This window comes from Cataglyphis hispanica, chromosome 5, assembly GCF_021464435.1.
Source record: "Cataglyphis hispanica isolate Lineage 1 chromosome 5, ULB_Chis1_1.0, whole genome shotgun sequence".
Lineage (NCBI taxonomy): Eukaryota > Metazoa > Arthropoda > Insecta > Hymenoptera > Formicidae > Cataglyphis > Cataglyphis hispanica.
The window spans coordinates 1,272,172-1,286,690 of NC_065958.1; the positions used below are offsets into that span (position 1 = coordinate 1,272,172).

Here is a 14,519-nt window from a genome sequence, read left to right on the forward strand (position 1 = left end):
AATTAAGCTAAAATTTCCGACGAGCCGCGATGTACATTCAACCCCTTTTCCGTCAGCTCGTGGCGGCCGCGCGTACACGGCTGGCCAACCCTCCGCCGGCCAACCCCCCTTCCAGCACTCCTCCACCTCACCCTCCCCTCCCCCGCCCCCACGAAACTCACCGGTCTCTCTTTCCGCGTATACGTTACACTTCACGCTGCCCCTTTATGCTCCGTGAGCATTAAATATTTACCTTTCGATGAATATGCAAATATAATTATTTACGCGCAATTTAGACGTTTTTACGCGTCCTGCGTGACACTCGTCTCCGTCGCTTATCGACGCTCTAGCTACTTAAAGTGTAATCCTGCGGTATATTCTTTTCATCTCCAAGATATATTATTAAAGTCTTCTAAAATAAAATTATTTTTTTTTTTAATCATAATTTAAAAATTATTGTTTATAGATGGGAAATGCTCTTGAAATATTCCTGAAATTTTATGATTATTTTTACAATATTTTAAATTATTCTTTTATTTTTTATTTAATTTAAATCAAAGAGCAAATGCAGAATTATTGTTTAACGCATACGTTCAGAATTGTTGGGTTTCGAGAGAAACCTTGTTGTATCCGAAAGACCCAATTTCAGTATATACCATTTTCGAGGTTCCAATCAAATTATATCTGTCAGAGGAACAGGAGCCGAGGAGTTTGCTGTCAGCCCGTTCTTATCCCGCCGTCTTTCTCCGCAGGATTAACCTTTAACGTTAATTATCCGCCGGCGGGATACCCAGGGATAGAGATCCCAGACTAGGGCGGCATCAAAGAACCGAATGTTTAGCTGCAATATCTTTCCGCCGGGCTGCACATTGGGTGACCAGAAAAGGGGGCCAAAAGATTCAAAAGGTGATGTCGGCGGAGATGATTCGAGGTTAGCGAAGGAACTAAAGAAGTCATTTTCAAGTTCTTCATTTCGAGACCTTATCTACTTCTTACACATATATCATTTTAATCGGAAAAATCTGGCATATTATTTCAGATTAAGAGGTAAAAAAAGAATAAATTTTTTTTTCGGTTATCAACAATATGAATATTTGAGAAGAGTATTTTATCGTCTGCAAATTTCTATGTCTAATAAAAAATTGAAAATATAATTAAATTAAAAAAAAGAGACAGATGATTTCAAATATCAATCTTAAATTAGATTGTATGTCTTATTGTTATAAGAGATAAGTGATGTTCCTTCATAAATATTATTTTCATTTATAATTATAATTAACTTAATAAGCTAAATAATCTAATGAAATTTGTTCGTGTAGAGATCATACTCTTTCTCTCTATTATAATAATGTTCAAACTTATAATTATTGATTACCTTAAATCATACGTTAAAAATTTTACTCTGTCACATTTTGAATTTCTGGTAAATGACTATGTGACCAATGTCTAAATGCAAAGCCTAAACAGGGAACGCATTTATTGTTTAAGTCGTGCCATAATTACTCCGACGACTAGTGTCAGACAGGATGCAACTACGCAGACAAATTGTATCTAATGACCATACGTCGATCATCCTCGAGCCGAGCAAGCGTTCCATGACTGCGTATTCGCGCTGCTGTCGTTAGCATCCTTCCGACTCGACGGCCGACGTCCTACGGCGAACAATTTCGAGCGAGCGACGAAGGGAAAATGTATTCGAGAGTTTCCAATTTGCGGTTGCGGCGAGTGGTACGAGAACGGGGTGCGCGGGTGGGATTGGTCGGCACTGGCACTGGAGTGTGCGGCGCGGTGCTCTATTATGGTAATTATATGATAAATACAACAAGGCCTTGGGCGCTGTCTTCTCCTTCTCGGTCCTCTTTTCAGTCACGCTCGTCGGCTCGCTCCTCTCTCCACCATCAGCGGCAGGAATCTCGCTCCTCTCTCGCGTCTTTCTACTCGGAGGTATTGTCGCTCTTCTCATCCACCTTCTTCTCATTCCCCGCCACTCGTTCGTTCAGTCCCGTCGCCGTTTCCACGAGCGAGCATTGGCGGTTTGCCTTAAAATACGCCTTCTCTCTCTTAGCGCGGAATGCAATTAATCTTATTCCCTTTCGATCTCGCCTTCTCTCGCGGCTCCCGTCCCAAAGGGATGAGTAACGTCTCTGGAAGAAGTGTTACCGACTTAATGAAGACTACGACTTTTAATGCGTGCCGCAGCGTCGATGTACTCGACGAAGGGTGGTTAAGAAAGGCGCGAAGAAAGCGAGTCATCCGGAAATCCTAGCTAACACTCGTTTTCATTATCACGGTACGTTTACAACGGCCGTCTCTTCACGACGATAAAGAGAGTGGATTAGATAAGTGGGATACTACCAGAAATCAAACACTTCTCAAGGCTTCTCATGATTCCGCTTTTTTTAACGCAACATCGAAATTAATAGGAGATCGATTAAATTAGGATGATCGATTTTGGGATTTAAAAAATAAAAAAGCCCAGCACGTATAATATACAATGTTGTAGAATTTTTTCTTCTCTGAAAAACGGTAAAATTACAAGTTTTAATCTTAAAATATATTGAGTTAAGTTTAATTTTTATTAAGAATGTCACATGTCGAAACATTGACTGTTCTACTATTTCTTCTAATATCTTCTGTGCAACAATTTTCTTAACGATTTTTGAAAATTATTTAAATTTTATTTACTATTGGTACTTATGAAAAATTGTGTATTGTAGTACTTATTGACAAAGACAAAGAAAAAACATTGCCAATAAAATAAAAATTGTCAAAAGAAAATTCTAATAAATATTTATGCAAAACTTAATCTAGATGCACTTACACGTTTAAAAGTTATTTACTAAAAATTGTAGAAAAATATTCTCTCTCTCTTTCTTCCTTTCTGCAAATTACTCGTTTTTTTTTTTTTGTTGCAGCTGATTTCAAAAAATGTTCACGATTAAAAATTTTTGTCATAAATTAGGGAATATATTGATTACAATTATTTTCTTTTACGAACACGTCAAAAACCATATTATTTTATGATTCTTTAATATTTATTTATTCGATTTTTCAAACAATATAGACGTAAGTAATATGTTTTTTTTTTTTTTTTCTTAATTTTGACAGTTTTTTGCTACTATTATACAACCAATATCTTTAACGTAATTTGTTCACACTTTAATATTAGTATCTAATCTGTTTCGGGTAAACAAGAAACTATCGTTAACGTTCAACGATACCGCCGCCTGTTTCGGTTGCCTCGACGGCAATGGCTTATCTTTCCACTTTAGACGATTGTTCGAAACTCCATGTATCGCCGTGCTCGGTCGGCTCCCCGCTAACAAGCAACGGCGACGACGTCGAGCATTAAACGCGACGCGTTCGCGGCGTAAACTAATATTCCTCTCGGGCACAGAGGGGTGAATCGCGCAGGCGGGATCATTATAAATAGTCATAATTACAACAGTCGCGCGTGCTTAATTCAATTAGGCTGATTAACGTTGTACGTTGCAACCCCCCACCCCCCCCCTGCCTCTCTTTCTCTCGCGCCTCCTCTCCTCGGCAGCGCAACGGCAGCCGGTCGGAGAGTTCGGGTCTGGCTGGTCCTGAGGGCAGAGCACAGCAGTAAAATATACGCGGTATCCTGGCCAGGATCCCGGGACTGCGGCGCCACGGTATTATGCTTATGCATAGACAAGTTATAGCCCGGCTAATATGATTATCTCTTCGACGGAAGGCAGAGCGAACGCGGAAGAGGGACTGGTTGCAGCAGCGTCTGTGCAACCCGCTTCTCGGGAGTTCGTTCGATTATCGAGGAAAACGAAAATGAGAGAGTACTTTCGCGTGTATTTAGCTAACATAAATTTGCATTTTCTAAGTAAGCAGTTTTATCTAAGTAACCGGTTTTTCGTTCCAGATGAAACTTCATTGATATTTTAAAGTTTAGCAGATCAAAGTTGCTTGCGCAAAAGAAAAAAGAAATATACGGATAGAATGTAGAGAACGTTTATCTTTTTATTTACAATTTGTAAGATTCTCTGATATTGAAATTGCTTTAACTTAAAAATATAATTGAATGAGATACTCTTGTCAAAAAATTTTTACAATTAATCATCTTTGTAAAAAAGGGAAAATAATATAATATACATTTTAAAAAACAATGTTTCAAAATTTAGAAAATTTGTTTAAAAGATAGATTAGTAGCAGATGAGTCTTATCTATCTAATAATTAAAATTTACAAGCTAAAAAGATAGAATTCCGAACGTGTTTTTTTTTTTTTAACAGATATATTATCGGTGCAGCACAAATGTTCTTCAATATCACCTCGAAAGACACTTTTGTTTTCTCTCAATTGGAAATGTAATAAGAAAAAATTAGAACGAGAAAATGACAAGATTATTAATGATCGTGGTGCTGGAGGGATACGAAGTAAGAATGCGAAGGGTGCGTCGTTCGGATTTGTCGCGGGCGGGATCGAAGCCGAATAAATTAGCCTCTTCGCGAGAGCGCGGTCGAGATATAAAATTTTGAATATGAATGGACGGTTTTGCATCCGTGATGAGCTCTTATTCGGGAAACAAAGCGCAGCTGACGAGAACATATGTAGATGAAGGCGGGCGCGAGAAATCTATAATCCGCCGGATCCTTTCGGCTTCTTAAACGCACCCGCGTCCTTCGACGTCGTTATGACAACCTAACTCGATTAATCCAATCGTGCCTCAACACGAGAAGGAGCATGCGAGATTTTTTTTATGTAGATTTTTATACAAAATTGTGCATTTTTATTCGCTGCATTTCAAGACGCTTGTTTTCGAGTCATGCATTTTGCAAGATATCATATCATAATTAAAACGATCGAATTAACAAATTGATCGAACAATCCTACGTTGTCTCATCGTTGCTTAGAATCGAAGCTTAGAATGCCTCGGCATCGCAACGGGAATAAAGAGGGATGAAGATAGAAATGAAGAAGGAGAGACCTCTCTCATCTCGTCTATCCCTTCCGCTAAACTCATCACCCACCGGTAATTCCATCGATGCTTTAAGCATGGAGGGTCTCTTCAAGGGATGTAGTCGTGGTTGTAACCTACTAAAGCAGGCTTAACGAAGAAATAGTTGCGTTCGACTTTCGATTCAACCGTGATGCACGATTATATTGACATGTACATTTTTGTGTGCAAGAAATATTTTTTTCGATGAGCATAAACTAATAAATATATATCCTTTTCAAAATTAATGCAAATCTAGAATAAGTATATTATAATTTATACATAGATTGATACAATCCGCGATACATATAGCGTGCTATACATGTATATTAGGCTTGATTTATGAAATCGAGTAGTAGCAAAAAATTGAACTTTACAAAACTCGATAAGAAAATATTTTTATAACGACACCAGCACGCGAACGATTACAAGTGCGAGATATATCTTGATGCTTTCGCTCGATCTTCCTTGACTTCTTGTCGTTCATGCGACTGTTACGCGCAATGCGGGCGCTGCGGTTATGACGATAACGCCGATCCGTCCTCATAGAAACGGGCCAGCCGGCATTTAATACCATCCCGTTGAATATTCCCTCGAATGGCCCTCGATATTGAATTGGCTCCTGCCTAATTGTAACCTCGCTCGTCGCGAGGGTCCCATTCACTTGTAAACGACATTTGCATAATTTTTACATTGCCTCTCGTGTAATCGATTTGAACACCGGCGGTGATCTCTCTCTTCCGTTTCTTTTTTTTTTTTTTTCCTCTTCTGCCATTTGGATCCGTGTAAGCCTTGTCCCTCTTCACGTCGATCGTCGCAGTTAGAATTGCTAAGTAATTATGCTAAATTTGTGCTTCAGCTGCTGCATATCTCGCTGGAACATATTTAAGACATATAAATTAAATTATTGTCTTATTAAGTATTCTTAATTTATATTTTTTAAAGTGATTTAAAAGCTGACACTTTTTAAAACTAATTAAAAAATTATCTCAACATATATAATACATACATATATATGTTTAATATTTAGAATAAAACAATTTTTATTTAATCAAGTGACCAATTCTCTTTCTAAGTATCTAGGAAGGCATAAAAATTACTGCGTTTAAGAAAATTTTTAAGTTTTGTCAAGCATGAATGCAGTGAGCAGTGATTCGAGTAAAACGTTAAATATCACGATGAAATATAAGAGGTATGAAGATTTCTATGTGGATCCTTCAATAAAATTACGTCGTCGGTCAACGGTTAATTTAATAAATTTTTTTTCTGCGTCGCGAGGAGAAGAGAGGGGAGGCAGGCAAACGCGAAGAGAGACAGCGAAAAAGTTGTACACCAATTAACGGATTGAAGTGCCATCAGATGCAGGCCGGCTTCGAGAGGGTTCGGGTCGCGAAGTCCTCGAAGGGTTGGACTATCATTAGCGAGCCGCCACTTTAAGCGGCGGTTCGCCCTCACCGCCAAAAGGAAGAAGTTGAAAAGGCTCGGCTGGCCGACGCTCGTTTGACTTGTACCACTTCCGCTATAGATTGCCTTTTGCCGCGGCTATTTCTCCTTGGCCATACATTTTTACTCGCTACGTCCGGCATAAAAGTTTAGTACAACCTTGTATAAGTACGAGTACCAATTTGTATCGTATTATATATAATGGATTTTAATATGAAAAAATTTTCATGTCATATTAGATTAAAATTAAATGTGATTTTATTTTTTTTTAAATGATATTTTTATTAAAATTTGATGAAAAACCCTATTTTATTATAATTTTTTAATTTTTAACATTAAACTTTAATTTAAAATTATTGACAATATTCAATATCAATCTCAAGCATTATTATATTATTATTGCTTGCGATATTTTTAGAATATCTTGTAGAAATTATGTACATTAAATGCATTATATCATATATTATTAAATTTTTTTGTATTAATTAAGAAATATTAAAGTAAACATAGACAAATAGAATGCTTAAGAAAATTTTAATGTTTTTAATTTGCTGTGCAATTTCTGTTAAACATTTGTAAAATCATTGCTCAATGCGAGGTGCGTACTATTCAAATTTCTGCGTTGAGATAATTTAAATGATGACGAGATGAATTATCGAGAGAGAGGAATCTGGAAGGCGACATGGCTAGAGGGCTTAAAGCAACTTCGAGGGGGTTAACGCGGAATCGGAATGCGTAATGGACGGCACGATGTTGGATTACCAATGAGCATCTTCCAAGATAACTCAACTATTTTGATGTTTCTTAGTTTCATCTTTTTCTTCTTTAAAATTTAAACAGTTTTTTCTCGGTATATTTTCAACTTGATTTTTTGTCTGATTAAAATACTTTTTGCAACTTAACACAATATTAAATTTGTTGGAAAATCATATTATCTTTGATGACGAGTTTAATGAACTGTTTTGTCATACATTGGATGAATGAGATTGCATTAGATGGCATTTTATAGATGATGTTTTTATTTAATAAAACTTTCTCTTTCTCGTCTTTTCTCTTTTGAAAACGCGGAAGAAATATTTGTGTGAAAAATAATATAATTATCTGTTGTTAAAAATCACATACATAATAACATCTGAAAAATTATCTTCTTACATTTATTAACAATGAAATATTATGTAAAGTATTCTAATCTCGCCTAAATTATAGTCTTCGTAACTTTTGCCTCCAAGCTCTCAATTGATCTTTACCTGTGTTAAATTTTCTCTTTAAAAAAAGCGGAATTTGTTTCGCGAATTGCTGGCGAGAAATCATGCGAACAACACGGTATTCAGCCTAGTAGCGTGCGATGTGGCGCGTCATTCGTCAAAATGGGGAAAGTACGCCGGTGAATAAATACGTCTGCGTCGCGCATTAAACGCGTACTCGCGGATACGTCGAGATAACGTCGAGTCGATTCGTCCACCGCTCGGATTTAGCCACGAAGAGCAAGGGTGACAGAGAGGGAGGGAGAAAGAGAGAGGCGGTGGGTAGCAGATAAATAGAGAAGGTGGGAGAGAAAGCTCGTCGCCGCGAGGCAATGCAATGCCGGCTGCGAAACAAATGGAACGATCGCTACGGGGGTGGAAATAAAGCATCCCCGTCGCGTTCTACGACTGTAACTGAAGCGGGGGTGGATCCGAGGGGAGAGAGAGAGAGAGAGATAGAGAGAATAAGAATAAAAAACACATACACACACACACACACACACACACATATATATATATATATATATATATATACACATATATCACGCGCCCGCTCTCGATCTCCGGATTGACGAGCGCTCGACCGGACAAAAACGCCGAAGCACTTTTCCGTGTTTGGAACTGCCGTCCGAGCTCTTCAATGTCGCGTCGATGTGAATTGTTTCGGCGAATCTGATTCACCACGACAGATAGTACAATTGAAAGATATTAATCGCCGAATATAATCTGCCGTAATCTGGAGAAAAATAAAAGAAATAAAAAATTATTTATTTGTTGTATATTTAAACATTAAGAGCTAAATTCTCATTTCTTAATCGTACATATAATTTAGTTGGAGAATCATTAAAATTGTTATTTATTTCTTATCTTTATCTTATCTTGAGCAAATTTATTATTTTTGCGCACTTATGAATTTGTTTTTGCTGATCGCTTATTTGAATAGTCCATGCTCAGAAGTTGACGCGCATTATTTCGGGTCATTTCTTGGGTCGCCACAGAGATGGAAATGCCGTCTCTATGTGGTGTTCGCGAAGAGAATGAGTCGTATGTGCGTACACAGGTGCGTACAGGACCCTCAACAGGTGGTCACTCGTAATCGTGGGGGTTACGCCGCAGCCCGGTGGCTACCCATCCGTCAAGGGCTTTGTGTGCCCTTGCGCGCACCACCACCGGTGGTCGGTGGCGCCCATCGTCCTCGGGAAAAGCGGCGTTTTTCCTCCCCTCTCACTCCCACGGTCTGCGAAAACGATCATTCCCCGTCTGCCATGTCCGAAAGCCACGCTCGATCCTCGTGGCTCGGTCTCCGGCGACTTTTCGCGACTGGAACAATGCTCTCGTTAATTAAGATTTCTTTCCGCGGGTTCCCTCACCCCATTCTTGTAACCGTTGAGCACCCCTCTCCCCAGAGCTTTCTCGCTGGCAAAAGTACAGACCAGTTCTAGACGGCAAAAAGACTTATTTAAGGAATTTTTCACTTTAGAAGGCAGTCGTTTGGATTATTGATTAAATTAATAATGAGATAAATATTTATATTTTAATATTATATGTCTATATTTTAATATTATATGCCTTAAATGATATTTTTTTATATTTTCAAGTGTTATATTTGACTTATAAAGAGAAATAATAAAAATAAACGCGAAAATTACACAGTTAAAAAGATATCGTAAAGCTTGTTTACAAAGACATTAAAATAAAGCTCGCAGTAATCAAAATTTTAATTCCGAGCTTTTTAAGCAAGGATGAAATTTTCGCGGTGGTACTTCCTGAAGGAAAATTTTCGCGGTGGCTTCGAGGGCTGAATACGCGGGCTTCTAGGTTGACGAGAGGTGGAGGGTGGGAGGGAGGGGGAGGAGGGGGGGGGCAAAGGCGCACGGAGATCCGGATTTAAGGCGTCGTCCGTGAAAGCCCTCTGGAGGCGCCGGAGACTTGGGTAGTCGGGGGTAGTTTAAGAGAAAGAGAAAATGGCTGGGGATGGAAAAGCAGGCAGGAGAACGACAACGACGAGGACGGGCGTGTTGGAGTGTAAGTGCTAAGATCTCGGAGTGCATTAACATGCCCCGGAGGCAAGCTGAATACAACCCTTCTTACATCCAGATCTCAAGCCGAGACCACCGTCAACCGGGCGGGAAGGGGGAGGGAGGAGAGAAGGGGGAGGGGGTGCAGAAGAGGAGAGGCGGGGGAGGAAGGGAGGGAGGTTGGTAACGGTGACGTCGGAAAACGGGGCAGAACACCGCAGAGATTCCCACTTAATTACATTAAAAATGTTTTATCCTTCGGCCTTTTCTTCCCTGTCCCTTGAGACTCGAGACAGCGATATTTTTTCATGGACGAATTGGGAGAATATTATTAATCTCTTTTACAATCCGTAAATCTGGAATTAAGATACGTTACTTTCCAAAATGCCTGGTATAAATTTTACGGAGAAAAATTATACGGAAATTAAATGTATATTCATAATAATAGAAACTAAATTATTATGCAAATTATTATATATATAAATAAAATGCATACGTAATATATATTTTTGAAAGAGATATTAAAATTTTTAAGTAATTATTTGCATGTAATATAATTACATAATTTACATAATAAAAATAAAATAAAAATATATATTAAAAGTTAGAAAAAAATATGAAAGTGAAGCGTTTGTAATATTTTAAAATTGAATATTCATATATGCATGCAATACTTATTTAAAATATTTAGAAAAAAAAAACAATTATTTGTGATTAAATGTAATTTGGAAATATATTCAAGACGATGCTTTAGAAAAGTCAGAGAACCATTACGAGCTTGGTGCGGGCTAGTGGGTCCTTGCGGCAGCGCGCCTTACATTATTTAGAAGGATCCGAGGACTCTAAGACGTCGGCCACTGGCGCATGCTAATCATTCGACCCAGATTGAATAATGAATCAGTATTCTTTCCCTTCTTTCTAGCTACCCACCTCCTCTCCGCGGTCGTCCTCAACGGAGCTGTCGCTACGTGACAGGCTTTTTATTACCTGGCAAAAGAATGTTTCCTTATTCCTTTTCGTTAGAATCACTCGGTATATATATATATACGGTCCATGCTGTGTTCGCCATTAATGTCCTCTAATTACTGAAACAGAAGAAATTTCTTATTATGATGTTGATAAAATTATAAGAAACAAAAAAATTATTATTGAGATTTATTGATTAATGGAAAATATTTTACATTCACGCTCAATTATAATTGAATAATATATTTATTGATTTACAAAATATAATTAAAATATTAAAAACATATTAATCATATGTAAAAATAGAGGAAAATATCTCACGAAATATTTTATTTTGTAAAAATAAAAGAGTGAGATTTTTTTATATGTACAATTATTATTAATTAACTCAAAGATGTTTTGTATCCACATTGATTATTAGAAACGAAATCTTAAAGCCGACGCATCAAGTAGAAGACTATCGCGTGGAAGAGAGCGGTAGCATAATGTCTTTGGGTTCGGTACATATATAACGCCCACACGTGGATACGTATAACGGTGCTGGCACCCCGCATAGTACTTTACTCCTTGGTACTTTGTGTGCAAATTATGCCCAAGACGAGACAGAATGGAGAAGAGCCCGGGTTTTGCCTGTGAGGATGAAGCGAGCCCTCGATGTAACCTCTTCGTACGAGATTTGAATGAAAATTTAAGAGAAAGAGTTTGTCCCGTAGTGCAAGCTTCCTGCTTCACAATATTTGGAAATGTCATTATTAAAAGCGAGATTTTATTCAAAATAAAATAGTTAAAAATAACGAAATAGCTCCCATAAAATCAAAACAAACAAACAATTAACTATATATATATATATATATGTAAACCAAAATAATAATCGCAGTGAGATAAATGCAATATTTATAATGATAAATTTAATCACAATTTTATCAGATGATTATTACAATATTTTTATTTAGTCTTTCTTTATTCTGTCGAACTCTTTTTTTCTGTTTTGCCTGTTATATTGTTAGGTTACGACATACGAGATAAAACTTTTTTGCTTTAAAAGAAATTAAACACAAAATTATGAAAGAGAACGATTATAAATTTATAAAAAAATTTTACATAGCACTTAAATAAATTTTTTGATATTATAAAGTAGATTTAATGAAACGCATAAAGGAAAGTAGTATTGCAAAATCTTAAAGAGGATTGAGAAAAAGATTACATCAAACCTTATCGTGAAAGCTTAAATTAACTTTCGAATTAACTTTTATGCGCGCCTTGACAATTTTAATGATAACTGCAAGATAGACAGAGAGAGAGAAAGAAAGAGAGAGAGAGACGGATAGAGAGAGAGAGAGAGAGAGAGAGAGAGAGAGAGAGATGAAGAAAGGATTCATATTATTGCTCTTTAGGGATTAGGGTCTCTAGTTCTGCGACAAGCTGTACTCTCCATCTTATAATAACAGAAGCCTACCCTTACTTGAATGCCAGCGTTGTGTTCTCCACGTTCTCGTTATATCTAAAGACTCCGATTAAGCTAGGTAGGAATTCTAGTTGGTTCGTACGACGCCACATTATATATCTAATCTCTTATGTTATATCGCTATTAAATGCTTTATTTTGCAAAAAGAAAAAAAAAATTGTACAATTAAAAAATAATATTAAGAGCTAGAAGAGCATTTTTCTACAGTTTAATAATTAAATAGAAATGAAGAGAAAAAGATATATGCATTTTTCGCAAGAATTTATAAGCATATGGGCTTCCAAAATAATTCTAAGTAATTGTTAAATAATTCTAATATTAATAATAAATGCGTTAAAAATTCTAATTGTTGTTTATAATAAATTAATCTAATAGTTTACCTATATTTGTGCAAACCTATATTTGTACTTCTCACGAACCTTTACGGGCAATAAAGGAATAGTAGGCGTAATCTGTAGAATCTCTCCCGTCTCTTTCCTCGTCAGTCCTTACCGTCGTTTTGGGGGAAAACAAGACATTTATAAACACCACCACCACATTCACGCGCGAGATTAGATTTGTTAAGATAATGAGGCGCCCAGTTTAGCGAAGCGCCTCCAGCGTGCCTGCAACCATCATCATGAAGAGCCTGCAACCGCCGTCTCCTTAATCCCGGATATGACTGTACACGGCGAGACGATTAGACCATTGCAGACTTGCGGAAGGATATGTGTTTACCGAACCTTCCTAACAAATTTACTGAGGCAAAAATTGTTTATATTACGAGTGTCACGGACATTACTTAACAGTACCAAATATAAGTATATGTTCAAACGCAAAATTTACATTAAGTCTAGAAATTTTCTCCAATACATAAATATAAAATATATTTTTATCGACTACGTTTACATACACAAAAAATTAAAAAATCCTAATTATAAATAATATAAAATTTATGAATTAATACTATAAATTTTAGTTACGCTATAATCGTTATCTCGTCTCACTTGATAGCTTGGATAAATTGAATTATGTTCCCAAGCTCTATAGAGAGAAACAAGGCGATTTTTTTTTTTTTTTTTTCGAGAGTGTGAGGATAAGAGCTCGCGAGTCTATGGCCCTTGAGAGAAATGTCGATGTCGAGATCCACAGTCGATCAGGATTTATCCTAACTGCAATACTGTATCCGGCTGTATCTGGCGACGCGTTATTTCGACATTCGATGAAAAAAACATAATAAAATTTAACGGTCCGTCAGGCTGCGGCATTCCTACTGTCGGGGATCAGCCAATAAATACCGGGTACAAGGCGGCTACAAATCTCAAGATAAACAGGAGCCCGTATTTTTCTACCCCCTTGACTTCCGCCGCGTATCTCCGCGCTCCTCCGCGCTTTCTCCGACCTCGTGGAAAAGGGCGCTCTGCCCTTTTTACATTCCACGTATGAATTATTAGGTGGCCGGACCTAAGGGGTGGACACCGCGGTATTTAATTTTCACTCCCCATTAAAACAGAACGAATTTTTCCCTAATCGCATCCCTGACGATGAAAGTGCGGTCGGCAGTTTGTCACCGACCCTTCGTTCTATTATCAATGTATTACCTCGCCTTACCCCTCTCTCTCTCTCTCTCTCTCTCTCTTTTTCTGTAAGTCGTATATTAATTTAAAGTTTGGCTTTTCGACGTAATTGCATATCGAGAACATATATTCGGATACGCGTATTAACGAGATGAGAAATCTTCGATGTTACCGAGACGATAAGCATGGGCGATGCCAATTAAGGAGGAGGTTGCGAGCACTGAAACAGAACTAAAGTCGAGCGACTGCCTATGATGTATGTGGTGGAAAATATTGGAGGCAATCTGTCACGCCATCGACGTTCCGTAGGCGTCTGTTTCTCTCCTCCTCCAATCCCCTTCGTTCCTTTTTCTTGGTGCAGAATATCGCGTCAGGAATTTGAATAATCTTGTTCATTCATCATCATAGAAAAATAAGAAAGAAAAATAAATATATATTTACTAATTTTATAATTTTTATTAATATTTTTTAATGTAATTATTTTATTGTTAACTAATAAATATTAGTATTTATTAATGAAATATGTACATTTATCATCTATTTTTAATAAAAAAATTGTTTTAATCAATTTGTTTAAAATCTAAAAAAGCATTAATATATCTAGTTATTTATTCTAATATTATATCATATTTTTTCTGCTTTTATCTGTCGTATTCATGAAAGATTTAACAAATATTGTACGAGTCATCAATAAACAAGATCTCTTTAATTCCCTCTAAAGACGCAACTGGCATCTTCTCTCCTCTCTCAATACGCGAACAGGTATCCTTCTCATCTCACGCAGTCTTTTTCCTTCTTGGAGCGAGCTCCTTCTGGGTATACGGTTGATTAAACGCGCAACTATGTAATGCAACGCAAATATACTGGCCTCGAGCTC

The 14,519-nt window shown here is 37.2% G+C and overlaps 1 protein-coding gene across 6 annotated transcripts in view; it reads left to right on the plus strand.

Moving 5' to 3' along the window:
• Positions 1-14,519, plus strand: part of LOC126849752 (mucin-12-like) — a 296,359-nt gene that overhangs the window by 235,341 nt on the left and 46,499 nt on the right. The gene's annotated exons all lie outside the window — the stretch shown is intronic.